The sequence below is a fragment of the Buteo buteo genome, chromosome 5 (assembly GCF_964188355.1).
Source record: "Buteo buteo chromosome 5, bButBut1.hap1.1, whole genome shotgun sequence".
In the NCBI taxonomy this organism is placed as follows: domain Eukaryota; kingdom Metazoa; phylum Chordata; class Aves; order Accipitriformes; family Accipitridae; genus Buteo; species Buteo buteo.
The window spans coordinates 34,120,959-34,131,341 of NC_134175.1; the positions used below are offsets into that span (position 1 = coordinate 34,120,959).

The 10,383-nt window shown below is 44.0% G+C and overlaps 1 long non-coding RNA gene across 1 annotated transcript; it reads left to right on the top strand.

Annotated features, from left to right (window-relative positions):
- Positions 1-5,223: 5,223 nt before the first annotated feature.
- On the top strand, positions 5,224-10,093 carry LOC142031317 (uncharacterized). Its single transcript, XR_012650488.1, has 3 exons — positions 5,224-5,350; positions 6,119-6,288; positions 9,163-10,093. It is a non-coding gene; the product is annotated as an uncharacterized LOC142031317 (long non-coding RNA).
- Positions 10,094-10,383: the final 290 nt, after the last annotated feature.

Genomic DNA, 10,383 nt, shown 5'->3' on the forward strand with positions numbered 1-10,383 from the left:
AGTTATTAATGCATTTGTTAAGGCAAATGACAGGGATTAGTGTGGTTCTTGCCCAGTTAATTAACAACACAGTGAAAAATAAAAGAAGATGGAGAACAAAACCCCTAAAAACATTCAACTCCTTCCTACAGTTCCCCAAGAGGGACTTTCTGTATTAAAGTTTGTTTTTAGAAAAATGGAGAAATTGTATTAAAAATGCATTTGCTACCAAAGTAAAAATATTAAGCACTCAAAATTCAAGAAATGCCAGAAGGCATAGGTCTTGTCAGATGTTTATGTGACAAACATCTATATATTGTTCTGTTATACCGGGCACTTGCTAAATGAATATTTTTGTTGGATATTGTGAACAATTTCTCCTCTAGGACTAAAATGGAAAATGGAAGTGACTTCAGAGACCAATAGTTTTGTGATGCCAAAAGCATCAAATATTCATCAAGATTGTAGAGAATGACCAATAAAGGGTTTGGCTAGAAATCTCATTGAAATCAAGGGAGCCCAGTCCCCATTCCACAGAAGTGGAAACGAACAAGCAAGAGCAAATGTATTGGAAATGCTTTCTCTTCAAAACCCCGGAATCTAACCCAAAGTGGTTACAAGTTGTAAAAGTTATCAGTTTTTACATCAGCACAGAAAAGATGCAAAAAGTGCCTCTCTGGACAGATGTACCCTATATAAAGTTTTTCTTTCTGACACAGTCAGGAATTACATTAAATACAGCCTATGGTCAAGTGATGTTTTGTGATGTTAGGTACTGCCCAGTACCTAAGCCAGCATGCTGTGTGCTAAAGCAGTCCAGGAAGACACTATGTGTTCCTGGCTTAGTTACTGACCTAGGGCTTGGACATATTTGAAGCTTCAGTCAAACTGTGCAGAATAGCAGTATGGCTAGAAGGGAAGATTTCATCCCTTGCAGTCTCCTGGGAAGAACCTGGAAGCAATATGTCACATTAATATTTGGAATGCATTCCCCCTCTGTGTTTGACTGTTGGTCCATTGTTTGCTACGGGGATTGTTTAGGGCATTAATTCAACTAAATGTTAGTTGCCTGTATGCAAGTAAGAAACAATTACTTCTGATCTGTATTTATCAATACTTTAAGGCCCACACAGCTGTCATTGCCTCTTGGAGTCTCAGCTCCAGCAAGCTGAGGCAGCCATTGTACTCATGCTGAAGCACAAAAAGGTGGTCCTAAGAGGCAGTAAGTGAACCCTTAGCTAAAGAGGCTGAGGCTTCTGTGACTGACCACTCTAGTCAGAGAGAGAAGAGGTAGCATTTCCCACCTGTTAAGGGAGGCCTGTGAAGGTGTGTCCTGCCACACACATTCTGGAAATGTCCCAGCACATGGGATCTGGAGCCACCTCAGCTGCTCAGTGGGGGTCCAGGTGGTATAAATACCTAATATGAGTTGCCTGAGCTCTTAAACAGGTTGTGCTCCTAACAAAAGAAGAAAAGAGTGTATGTATTCACCAATGACCACAACTCCAAAAAAGAGCCCTTGCAGGCCATTTATTGCAGCCCATCCTAGCAGGCTGCGGTTGCCCCACGGGAGGTCTGAGAGTGGGAGGCGGAAGGGATTGCCCAGCACAGAGGGAGGAAGGCAGGCAGGGGGCCCTGCCCTGGAGGTCTGCACTGCCAGCACACAAGGGGAGCACAGATGCTGCCAAACTGCCAGCATTAAAAGAACTCTGGCATTGTCTGCCACTTTGAAAACTTGCTCTCATTTACAAATGAAATCCATGTAATTAATGTAAAGGCACTACAGACTATTTCACAGAATGCTGTTGTTTTTATCATAGCTCTTAAAAACCTTTACTAGATATACTAAGTAGTAACTACAAAGTCTGCATGCGTCACATCAGCATCCCTGGGAGAACTGATGCAGCAGCATAGTTAGATGTTCTTGTTCTTTTTTTTTTCTGGGATTTTGGTTTCTTTTGTTTTCACAATTCAAATGGTTTAAATGTTATTAATCTAGATTTGCCGAAAAGGTCTGTGAACCTTTCAAGGAGCCTGGTCTGAGTTTGAAGTTTGTAACAAAACCTGAAACCAGGCAAGTTTCATGTGGTTTTGAATTTCATTGTGAACGTTTCACCTAGATATTGAAATAGGCTCAAAGTAACATTCCCAGTTTGAAAGTCTCTGAGAATTTCCCATTCAAACGGATCAGGACTGTTTGGTGGCATTTTAAACAAAGAGTGGAATTCATCCATGTACAGATGAGCTGAACAAGGCCTTTACTTCAGCCTAATTCAGACCTCGAAATAAGGACTTAATATTGTACATAAGCCTTATGCTGACCTTCTGCACAGAAATGAATGTCGACCCATACAAACATATACTGCATGGCTACTGTTTCAACTCAGGCTATTTTAATGCGGCATGAGAAGCCTGAATGGAAGAAAAATATAGGTATATAAAATAAAAATACTGAGGTTAATGCAATACTAAGATTGATAAATATATTCTTCACTGGTCAGAAAATTTCAAAAGCGCTGGTGCTCGTCTAATAACGCCTTATGGTAGTTGCCATTGTTTTCCTACAGCTACGAGTCATGGAGCTCTATAATTGTGCAGGAAACTAATCTTTCACTTGAGATAAAAAGCATATAGTGCCATGGTTTTGGAAAAAAAAAAAAGGAAAAAGGAATCCAGATGTATAAAATAGCAAGGACAAAACCAATAATTTTTATGTTTAATGATATGACTTTTAGACCAACCTCATGAAGTTGGGACCATGACTTCTTATTTTCAGTGCTTGGTGCTGGCAAAACTAGCAGAGGCAATATGCTGTGTTGCAGATGTCAGCGTCAGAGACTACCAAGTATAATATGTATAACTATACATATTAGTCAAATTGGTCAAATTAGTGAACACCAGAGGCTACTGACGTGTTACCTCCATTTGGAACAGATGTTTGCTTGTGTTAATGCCAAGCTGCCACTTAATACCCACGAGCTCTTGTGGAAGGGACGATGGGTGGCTATCCGCACAGGTAGCGGGCTGGTCCTGGCTATGGGCCCATTGCTCATAGCCACCCAACACTGAGGGCAGGGAAAAGGTGCCAGAAGAGCACACTGCAGACTAGGCCGCAGCGGGTGTTGTGGTGGGGCTTCTTGTCTGCTGGCTGATCTGGGTGGCTGTCTAAAAGCAATTTCTATAGACTTCTGTTGCTATAGCTATGTTGTGAGTTCTAAAAATAGCTCTCTATATCCCAACATTCAGTTAAACTGTGTTTTCACGTGTATGTTTTGTTTTAGTTGGGACATAAAGGGAAGCAAAAGCAGTTTTGCTAGTGGAAGCTGTATCTGCTCTAGAACCAGCTCCTCGCTTCAGACCACCTTGTTATTCCACTAGCAGTGCTCTCCTTGTGTAGCAGTGCTAGCCTTATCCCTAGCTGTCCAAGCGAGCTAGGGACACCTTCCATATCCTTAATAAGCAGGAGTTTGTCTCGCCGTTTTGCTCTGTCCTTTTATTTCCAATCTCTAGGCACAGCTTTGTCACCTGGGGGGCTCAGGCCACCCAAAAGAGTCATCTGGTGAAGATAATTTTGGATTGACTGAGTGACTTCATGGACCACATCAGCCAGGCCTTCCCGTCCTCTCTTTTCCACTCCCTGGTGGGATAGGGACTGGCTGAGAGCAGCTTCTGCTGGCAACTACTTCTGGGTTTTATTTAGGCCTGCTAGGTTACTGAAAAGCAAAGCAGCGAGGAAGCCAGTCCATTCCCACTCCTCCGGATGCTAATCCCCTGGGACTGGTCTCCTCTGCCTCCTCCAGAGCCCATATTCCCACTGTATCTCCCTCTTTTACCAAGAAAATTTTATCCATCTCTTCCACATCCAGGACGGACAAACAACCCTCCCAAGCCATCCTTAACTCCTCGGTAGGACGAGGCAGAGGAAGTGAAACTGCTCCAGGAGGACCCTAAGCCAGAGCCCAGCAACGGCATCCAGACAGCGTGGCTTCTTCCACGTTTGAAGAGGAGGTAAAAATGCTCCGATAGTCCCATCAGGTGTAAAACCAGGAACGTAGATCCGTCTCCTGGGAAGCCCTCGCCCTCCTTTCCACAGCCGCGGTAGCAGGGAGGTGGGCGCGTAGACGGGCGCAGGGATGGCGTGGAGGGCGCAGGGTGCCCGTGAGCACCGGGCACGGCGGGTCGGTCGCGCCGGAGAAAGACCCGTGTGCGAGAGGCAGCGTAACCGATGTGCGAGAGGGAGGGCCCAATTTGTGCCGCGTAGCCACTTTATGCCTTCCCTGCCGGCATAAAGAGGCTGTAAAGCCCGTCTAACAGCCCCCCGGGGAATCCCTCTTATGCAAGGGGAGTCCCCGGCAGCTGTGGGCCGGGGTAGCTGGCTCCCTGCCATCCCCCGCCGAGCCGGGGCTGGGGAAGTGCGGGCAGAGGGAGGTGTGGCTGCCGGGGCCCCTCAGCCATTGCCGGCTACCGGGAATGCCTCGCCGCGGCTGCTAGCAGCCGGGCTCCGGCGGGCAGCTGCTGGGGCTCCCCGGGAGCGGCGCGGGGACGGGGCACGTCTGCGCGGCGCCGGCCGCCGCCCGGGCCGGGCCGGGCCCGCCGGCGCGCGGGGCACTTCCACCCCGGCCATTTTCCTCAGGCGGGAGGCGGCGGCGGCGGCGGCCAGCGAGCCCCGACACCGGCCGCCCGGGGACGCGGCGCAGGAGCGGGCCGGCGAGGGCAGCCGCGCAGGCCGCCGCCGGCCGAGCCGGGACGCCACCCCCGGCCCCAGGCGGGGAGGCGCGGGGCGGCCGCGGCGGAGCGGGGGCGGCGGCGGCAGCGGCCGGGGGAACCTCCGCCGCCGGCTCCCTGGCCGCCTGCCCCGCGGGCGCGGGCCGCCGCTAGGCCCCGGCCCTCCCCCCGCCCCGCGCCGCGGAGCGCCGCCGCGCCCGGGGGGAGCCCCGCCGCCGCCGCCGCGGAGGGAGCCCGCTCTCCCCGTCCCGCCGCCCCGGGAGGCGAGAGCGGGGCCGCGGCGCGGGCGCCCCGCCGTCCCCCGCGGGAAGCGGCAGCCCCGGCGCGCAGGGCCGCGGAGCGCCCCCGCCCCCCGCGCCGCTCCCCCTTTGAAAACTGATCTTTGGCTCTTCGCGTGAAAGTGATTTGAATTTGGCTCGGCGGCGCTCTGCGCAGGCGTCCAGCTGCTGGCATGCTGGCTCCTTGCAAAGCAGCTGTTTTGGGTTTGAAATTCCAACATGGCAGAGGCTGCAGTCAGTCTTCCCTTCAAAAACTTGGAATGATTTCAAATCATAGGCACCTTCACTTAACCCGAGCCCCCATTCATCAGCAAACACATCGGATCGATGCTACTCTAACCTATCGGGTTCTTGTACCAAATCTCCAGGTAAGCGGATCTTTTTTTTTTTTTTTTTTCCCCCTAGTCTTCCTACCATCGTTTTAAATTTTATTAAATCTTAAAGCTTTCCGAGACAGCCGCGTATTTTTTTAATCGCCTGCTCGTGCCCTAAATATTTTGTCTAATTTGCAGTCGCTTTCTGATACTAAACACTCCGGTCTGCTTTCCTAATCGTAGTCTGGAAAGTAGAGATATACAATCGCAGTGCATGGGTTTTTCCTGCTTGATCATTGCCAACAATAGTAGGCAGATTAAGAGTTCGCGATTGCAAGCTCCCTCCCCACCTCCTCCTCCTCCTAATTGGATTTATTTTTAAGTTGCATTGAAAATAATAAACTGCAGGTAACGCGGGGCTGGACTTTGAGGCAACTAACTTCTGAGCAAATAAGTGCAAATAAGAATCTCGCAAAACAAAAGTTAGGTTTAAATTGCTGTGTCTTGGCTGGGGGGGGCACGAATATGTCAGAGGAGCTGTTGCAGTAAAATGTAAGCACATCATCTTGGAGGGGGTACAGCGTGGTGGGCGTATTGTTGGCTCGGAAGGGAGAGAAAGATGTATAATTTAATGGTATATACAATCCACTGATCCTATTACTATCCTCCCTGGAGCTCTTGTTAGTTTCAATGGGAGTGAGTGAAATTGACATGGACTTGCATTCCTGGTCATGTGCTTTTTTTTTCCCTTTCTTTCTTCTCTTGTGATCTGAGATCCCCTTTTTGTTGATGTTGCTTTCCCACTTAATTATATGCATGTAGGTTAAATGAATACCTGACGAAAGGGCCCACGTTTCAAGGCAGTGACATTTGATAGCTGAGAGGAAAAGTGGCTTTAATGAAAAGCAACCTTTGGAATTCCTGCTTGTGAAAAATCCAATTCAGCTTTTTGTGCTGCCAGCAAGAAATGATCAGTAGCACCAGTGTTTATGGTATGTCCGTTTTGGGATCTACTTCCTTTGCATCTAAATAGCAAAGACAAATTTAAATAGCATGATAACGCACCGAGGACTCTGCATGCAAATATTTTGTAATAAATACCTAATGTTTAATAGTATATTTTCACTTGTGTATAGATAAGCATTTTTTTTCTCTTGCTATCATTTGTTTATCATTTCTGCTTCGATTATAGCATTAGTTTTGTCCATTGTATTGATCTCGGTTGTAAAACCTAAAGTTGCATGTTACTAGCGGTGCACTATATACACCACTGAACTCCAATGGTATGTAAATTAGTAAAACTTGGTGACTGGAGAAGGGGAAAATGCGTAGCAATGAATATATACACCTATACGTCTACATACTCGTACATACACGCCTAAAATGCATCTTTTCCTTTTGCAAACTAATAATTTTTGAGTATTCATTTGAACTCCAGCTGCTTTTCCCTCTCTTACTTTCGGCGTAATCATCTGCTAGAGGTTTTAACTGATGTGGGGTGGGGGAATGTTTTGCATGTAAACAAACAAAATTACTGTTGTGGCCGAATGTTTAATACTGTTTAATAAGTGGTAATTTATGCTCAGTTTACAAGTGTCTGGTTCCCACTGCTCTGTTCTCAATGTGTAACAGAATGAAATAATCAGGTGCTGAAACTGGCTTCATTTTAACGGTCACTCTCCAGCCCCCCACACTGCCCCCTCCTCCAAAAAAGTCAGATAAAATGGAGCATGGGGAATTTCAATAGGTCTCCTTGTGGTGCAGTAGATGCACCTCTAGGTATGCAATTAAGGCTAAGGAACTAATAACAGAAGTGACTATTAGTCTGTTTTGTGCAACCAAAAAGGGGGTACGTTCACTTTTAATTGCGTGTGGTAGCAACAAATAAGGATGGAGAGAGACCCTGGGAGAGAGAGCGAGTGTGTGTGTGCATGTGTGTGTGTGTTTGGGATAAGGGGGAGGTCCGGCGTGTGTGGCTGATGATCTCTTATAATAACATACCTGAATGCAAGAAAGAAATTGAGAAAGCAGTTGCACAATGTACACTCCTATTTTGGTGCTGTAGGTGACTATATTGCTAAACACGTCCTGGGTGCTATATGATGGAACGATGTGATTGCATTTTGCAGTTAGAACTTGTTGACTTTGAAGTGATCAATAAGGCGACTGTTTATTTTAGATGCACATAATTTGCCCTGAGAAATGTTTTAAGGAGGAGAGCGAACGAGCGAGAGCGGAACATTTTTTTTTTTTTTTTTTTTTTTTCCTAGAGCTGTTGGAGCGAATGTGATTGCCAGATGGGAGATTTCCCTCTGTGATGTTAAAGCTGTAATATATATTCAGAGCAGATTGGACTGCTGCTTGTGATGAGGAGGATATTACATTTATAAATTTTAAATCGGGAATCGGACAGTATGCTGAGAGCTGAAATTGGATGGTGTGGATGGTTTGGACTGTTAAATGCGATTCCCAGATAATAATAATAATTATTGTAGCAGTAATATATATATGTGTGTATAATAAACATGATACTATTAGGCAGCTATATATATTTTACGGCACTTAAGTATATATTTCCAAATATGATTTCTCTTCTCTTCTCCCCCCCTCCCTAAAATGTTAGGGACTGGAGGTGGTTTGGAGGGAGGTTTAAAAGCCCACTGTTGGGAGAAATCAAACATAATTAGGTTTCTGTTTGAGGAAAACTTTTGCTACAATTTTTGTTGCGGATGCACCTCTTTCTGAGTTTTTGTTTTGCCCATGTATGTGGCCTGACAGTGCCACAATCCTGAAAGGCTGGAAAGTGGGAACTAGTCACACTCGAGCAGCTCTGCTGTTGCAAATTAAAAGTGTGTTGTGGTCAGGAAATGAAAGCTACAATGTCTCTTTTGAACAAGTCGTTTATCATGAGAAACATCTATCAAGCAGTGACTTGTCACATTGATCCTCTAAAAGTTAGGTCCGAAGTGGAAGGTGCTTTGATGTTTTTGATCCCAAATTTATAAAATTGAAAAAGCTGGAGAGAGTAGGACCGATTTGCACTTAAAAATGACTCTGCTCTGGGCGTGACAAAATCATCAAGTATCTGTGATACAGAGCTGGTAAACCAAGGAGGTATTGCATCTTCTGCCTAATTTTTATTTTCACATTGAAACTTCAGCTTTGCCATACAGGCATCTCTTCATACTTTTAAAGATCTTCTCTGTATGTCCGTGTATTATTTCATCAGGGATGTTTTCTTGCTTGGGAATACATCTGTTGCTTCCAAATTGAACCTTTTTCTGTTGTTTTTGTGATGGTATTTATAGAGTTCAGCTCGAGAAGGCAGTTTCAGCTTTTTTTGCTCTCATCTCAGTCTTGTTTCTTCTTCTGTATTTGTAATCTCAGTTTCCACCACTCCTCCCCATGAAGCAAAGTTTCTTTTGCTGCCAAAGTAATGTTTATTGTAAGTAAGGTACATTTGAAGATATCTGTTTGCACAGCTTAAAACAAGTTAAGAGTCTGTTAAGTGTGCCTTCCCCTTCTCATCCTCTTTTTATTTCCATTTTTGACATATGAACCACACTTTCATTCTCAACAGAAGCAGTGTATTTCAAATGGAATATAAAGTTGAGGTTTCAAGTAAAAAAAAAAAAAAGAAAAGACCAAAACAAAGTCTAAACTGATCTTTTCTCTCTACTTATTTTCAACCGTTTGAATTGATTAGCAACTTTTTAGAAAAGTTTTTATTTTGCATGAAGTTTGTGTTTGGACTTTCAAGGAATCCCTTCGAAAAAAGATGGTTTTGGTGTCTGTTTGTTGTTGAGTTTTTGTTTTGTTTTCTTTTCTTTTCTTTTTCTTTTTCTTTTCTTTTCTTTTTGGTTAAGGTATGAGCGAAACCTTCCTTAAAGCAAGACGCTTTGACTTCTTTTCTTCAGTGTCATAAATGAGACTAATACAGCTTATGGATACTTGATAGAGACCCATTTGCAAATAGGCAGCAAACAGCAGCGTGGTGGGAGTTTTGGTGAGTGTTATACTTGCTAATTAATCATGTTTGAAATGAAGGAATCATAGCATGGTAATAAAGGCTCATTGTTGTTTGATGTTTGTAACAGGATGTGACTCCTACGTGAATCTGGTGGGTTTGGGGTTTTTGTTGTTATTTCCCCCCCCCCCCCCCTCATAATAAGATACCTTCAGTACTCAATCAAATTGTTTTTATTTCTTGCAACTTCTGTGAAAGTACAGGGATGTTTGCTTCTCTTATTCTAGCGGTATTTTAGAAATATGAAGATTGTATTGTTATTGATATCTTCATCATACAGTTCATGGGAAAATATTACAGTCTTATGTCATTAGCTGTTCTTTAAGACTTTTTTTTGGTTTAAGCAGAGCCAAAAATTCTTTGGTGTGGGTTTTTTTTTTGTTGTTGATATAAAAATCCTACTATTTTTCTTATAATTGATAAAATGGCACTTCATGAACTTTTGCGCCCTACTTGCTTACGCATATGTAGTAAGGGATAGCAAGTGAAAATATATTCCAGAATACTTTGTATCATAGCCCTTTAAAAATTAAACTGTAAAATACTTGGGTGGTGTTTTTGTTTCCTTGTTTTGGTTTTTAATATGGCTCTTATCAGATGTCATCTTTAGGCTTTATTGTTCACCTTTCAATTAATAACTACTATATATGATGGAGAGACATGTGATAATCTCTTTCAAACTGCAAAGCTTTAGTTTCAAAATTTAATTAATTAAGGCTATTTTATGCTGCATGAACAAGGTTTGAAATCTGCTTTTGTTTAGATGCTCTCCTCCTTTTTTAAAATATAATTCCTAGACAAAAATGATTCTGTACGGTTTCTGTCAATAGGTTTGTTCAATGAATGCATACAAGAAGCATTGGATATAATGACTGATCTTCCTGTAGTCTTAATCATCAATTAATAGGCTTATCTGCTTGTTAGGAGTGGGTTTGCTGGTACAGAATCAGCATGAGATCTGTGTATATGAAACATTTGTATGTTGTTTATAACAGACTGAGTTTTGATCTAGCATTCCCAGATCTAATAATAGAAATATTTGGCTCTTTGCCCTCAATCA